The 4,380-nt window shown below is 54.2% G+C and overlaps 1 long non-coding RNA gene and 1 other non-coding gene across 6 annotated transcripts; both read left to right on the forward strand.

Moving 5' to 3' along the window:
- Positions 1-355: 355 nt before the first annotated feature.
- Positions 356-3,629, forward strand: LOC106738213 (uncharacterized). Of its 5 annotated transcripts, none has more exons than XR_002092485.2 (5): positions 356-868; positions 1,083-1,292; positions 1,601-1,974; positions 2,061-2,141; positions 2,694-3,629. It is a non-coding gene; the product is annotated as an uncharacterized LOC106738213 (long non-coding RNA). The 5 variants fall into 5 exon arrangements; XR_002092486.2 differs by having other exon boundaries at positions 2,061-2,103; XR_002092487.2 differs by lacking the exon at positions 2,061-2,141 and having other exon boundaries at positions 357-868; positions 1,083-1,288.
- Positions 2,451-2,581, forward strand: LOC132244708 (small nucleolar RNA ACA64). The gene has a single exon (XR_009456445.1). It is a non-coding gene; the product is annotated as a small nucleolar RNA ACA64 (small nucleolar RNA).
- Positions 3,630-4,380: the final 751 nt, after the last annotated feature.

Raw genomic sequence — 4,380 nt, forward strand, 5'->3', positions numbered from 1 at the left:
CCGCCGCCCCGAATCGCGCCCCGTCGCAGCGGCGAGGCCCCGGGGGAGCCCGCCCGGCCCGCCCCGAGCCCGCCCGCCCCGCCGCGCGGCCCGATGGCGGCGGATGCGCCCCCCGCCCCGGCACCGCCATAGCCGCTTACGTGAGCGTTTTAGAGTAGAAGGCCGCGGCCTCCCGAGCCCGGGATTTATAGCCAGCGAGATCTCGCGAGAGCAGCAGGACCCCACGCCCTGCATGAGCCAGACGCCCCCTGGAGCACAGGAACGGGTCGCCGCTTCGCTATACAGGGCGCATGCGTAGAGGGGCGGGGGGGCCCCGGATCGAGCATGAGTTAGAAGCAGGAGTATAAAAGGGGTGGAGGGGGCAGGGCTCAGCTCCTTTTGCAAGGGGAGAGGAGCTGAGTTGTAGGGTGGTGTGGTGTTAGTTTATAGGATTTAGTGCTATTTGGGTTCAGGCATGCAGCTCGAAAAAACAGAAAGCTGTAGGCTTTTTATGCTTCTTGCAAAAAAAAAAAAACTGTAGGCTTTTATATTTTTTGCAAATATATATATATGCATACTAAAACAAACATTAAGAAAAGCAAGAGCGCAGGTCCTGCTGAGGGTAAGGAGTCAGGCTGCATTGGCTCGTGGGTGAGCAGTCACAAGGCTGGGGGAGGGGGGAGTCTGGTTTCAGGGCCTGGGAGGAGATCTGTGCAGAGAGTGGGGATCTGCAGCTGCAGCTTTCTGGATCTGCTGGGGGAGGCAGCAGGAGAGAGCAGCTGATCACCACTGAGCTGTGCACCCCTGAAAGAGAAGAAAAGGATGTGCAGCTTTAGCTGAAAAACCTACTGCAAGAACATAGGAACTGCGGAGGAAGACTGAGACAAAGGTGAGATATGGGCTGGTGCCTGGGGAGCCTGGAGAGGTGATGAAGGTTGGGCTGCCCAAGCTGTGCTGTGCTTGGCGGTGGGCTGCCCTGTCCAAGTCTGCTGCATGTGCAAAGCGAAAGGCCACAAGGCCCAGGACTGTAAGGAGCTCGGGCGCTGTAACTTGTGCGGGGAAAAGGGACGCGTTTTTAAAGCCTGCCCCAAATGCTTCATCAGCATGTCGAAGAGCGAAGGGGTGGCTGCCGTGGTCCCGACCTCCAAAGCACCAATAGGGAGCAAGGGGGCAGAGGAGAAAAAAGAAGAGCCCCTGAAGAGGAGGCACGGGAAGGAGACCCGCGAGTCGAGTGGGAATGGGAGGGGGTCGTCCCAGGACTCGGCGCCCGCCTGCGACAGAATCGCCTTGGACGAATCCTGCAAAAGGAGTAGGTAAGAGCGCAGGGGGCTGGGGGAGGCAACTACACGTGGGTTACTATTGGGGCATCCGCAGCCCCCTTCCTCCAGCTTTCTCCTGCTGGTCTTTGCTTGCTCTGCCTAAGTCCCGTCCGCAGAACTGGGGTGCTCATGTGACTTCTAAGTGTTGGCTTAGAAATGGTATTTAGAGGCCTGTTTTGGGGGGATTGGCTTATAGATATAATAGATACGTGCATTATAAGGGTTCAAGATGGGTAGCAGGAGCTAATTGATTTGTAAGTGTGGGTCTGACACTCACAGCCTCTCTGTTCCCCCAAAACCAGCTGAGTCCCGGTTTTGGGGGAACAGACCACATTAGGAGGAGGCCTGGAAGGCTACGTGGACGTGTGACCACAGAGATGGTCGAGCAGAGAGCCACAGATGAAGAGGCGTCAAGGGGGAAGAAGAATACAAAAACAGACTTGAGATTAACAACGGGTCACCCCTTCTATTCCCGTCTCCCTCCGTAAGAGGTCCCCATCCCCACCCTGCAGAGGCCACCATGACCTGACGGCATGCACCAGGCTGTCTCGTGCACCCCACTGGAGGGGGGCTGTGGGCCTCGGCATCCCACCTGCAGACTGCTGACACCTAAGACCGTCTCAGTGGAGCCTGTGTCCTGACCAGATGTACTTGGACTCTGACCGCCCTAGGATTGGTAAATCTAGAATTGTTTGATTGTTTGCATTGCTGTTTTTCTGTCGTCGCGCTGGATCGATAAACTCGCCTGCTATCTCCTGGCAGGTGGTGTGGTCGGCCTGAGGGTTGTGCTCGCCCCGGAGCAAAGGTATAGAGGGGCTGGGTCCAAATCCATTGCCAACAAAGGTAATCTGCCCACCCTCTGTAGTGGGCACATGGCATAAGGACCACAGCTCCCAGCGTGGACTGCAGCAGGCTCTCCATGGCATGATGGGGAAGGCTGCTGCAGGGCATGCTGGGAGTTGTAGTCAGCCCCCCCCCGCATGCCTGTGCTGCAAGTAGGTTTGCTCCCCAACTGACTCGGTTGTGAGCAGGGGACTGACTTGAGGCTGCTGTCCCTGGGCTGCATGCCTGTCCCCTCCCCTGTGTGCTTGCTAGTGGGGAGAGGAGCTCTGGGGTGAAACCCTCAGACCTAGAGGGTGTGAGGTCTCTGGCACAGTCTGAAAATCGCCTGTGGCCTTCTCCAGTGGCCTCTGGTGAGATAACAGTGCCAACAGCAAAGGGAGCGTTTAGCTTATTGCCCACAAGTCTTGCATGTGGGGAATGAAACCCGTGCTCCTATAACTCTTGTATGCGAGGTGGGCAGCCTGGGGGTGGAGCTGGGGGACTCCTTTGCAGAAGAGGGTGTTTAAAATGCTGACATAACATGTCCCTTGCAAACGCTTGCTTCTCTTCCAGCGGTGATACTCGACAACCCTGTGGAACTGGAGCACGAAGGCTACTGCGCACCCTGAACAAGGACGAAGAGCGGATGTTGTGATCTGCAGATGTTAATGCATCAAGGAGAAACTTGGGAGAGGTTGCTTCGTGTCAAGACGTTCTGCATTAAATACTTCTTTTGAGAGAAGGAACCCTTCTTCAGCTGTTAACCAGTCCGGTTTCCCCACATACAGCTACTTCCATGCGTGAGGACTGTAGGGGCAGACTCGGGTTACATTGACATGTATGCAGGTCTCTGATGGTTGGGCTTCCTTCGGTCTTTAAACTAATAAAGCCTGGTCTACAGTAGGTGAAATGCTGCAGCGAAGTGAAGTGACTTGCCCCAAGGTCACAGCAGAGTAATGGGAGGACCAGAAAGAACATCCAGGTCTCCTCTTCGTTGCTTCTTGGCTCCTGTTCCTTCCCCTACAGGAAAGATTTAGGGAATGGATGAGGGAAGGATACCAGGGGGAGGTAGTATGAAATTGGGGGGTACATAATGCCAAGAGCATGCCCTTGGCTGAGCTCCGAGTGCTGCTTTTACAGCAGTGATGAGGCCCAAAGGTGCACCCAGCTGGAGTGGGACAGGTAGAGATGGAGGGAAATTCATCTCTTCTGCATCTGACATTCAACTGCTACTTGTAAAAAGAGTAAGGAGAACTCACCAGGAAAAGAAATGTTATCCTAATATAGGTTAATGGCCACCCTCTAGTCAAGGGTTTTTTTTCCTTTTAAAAAAATAAATAAAAGCCCGAGCAAGTTGATGGGCTTGCCAGCTGATGAATCTTCATAATCGTATACATACGATTTCTCATGTTCACAAGCATTTCCTATATAGCTTTCTAGGGATGGGAGTTGCAAATAATGCAGTTGTGTTGTTTGGCTGTTCTGAGCAATAAAACATGTGCATTGAAAGCTGGCTCTCGTGGCTTTGAGACTTCTCTCCACAGCATCTGCGTAGCCGATCTGCAAGAGCACGGACCTGTCGACCCAAGCTGGCTTCCTCCCCCGCTGTCACTTAATGGCTGTTCTTAACATCTCTCCGAAACGGGTGGCAAACCACACTTGAATCCTTATTGGCTCTCTTAGCTCTTCGTTATCCGATTTTAATTTTATAAACTAGAAAACAGGTGACCATTTGCATTTGTAGCTGTAGGTTAGCTTTCTTTTCTTTTTTTTGTGCTCGTGGATACATGTGCAGGGAGCGAACAATGTGTGGGAACCTGAGCGTTACCCCAGAAGGAGCCAGGGCCTACAGCCAGCTGCGTATGTGAGTTCTGCTGGTTTTCCCAACAAGGCTTGTTTGCTGAAGCCAATGCTTGGGGGGGGGGGGGGGGGGGGGGGGAGGGCTGGATCTCCTCTTCTGGGTGAAGCTGATCTGGAAGAACTGAGCAGGGAGTTAAAAAAAAAAAAAAAGGCTATTTATTTTCATTGCTTCCCAGTTCTGCTGCTGCTGCAGCCCTCTCCACCCTGCTGCAATGGTGCCGGCATGTAATCTGTTTTATTGGGGGGCCTGAGCTCCTCACCCCTGTGCCTGCCTGTGCGCCCACCCCAGAACTGGCTGCCCTTCCCCATTGCCCACACTCAAGATGGCGGACTCCGCCGTTCCAGCCCGTCTCCAAGATGACGCCAACGCAGCTCTTTGAGGGCACGCGTCATCCGGGAG

Source organism: Alligator mississippiensis, chromosome 13 (assembly GCF_030867095.1).
Source record: "Alligator mississippiensis isolate rAllMis1 chromosome 13, rAllMis1, whole genome shotgun sequence".
Classification (NCBI taxonomy): domain Eukaryota; kingdom Metazoa; phylum Chordata; order Crocodylia; family Alligatoridae; genus Alligator; species Alligator mississippiensis.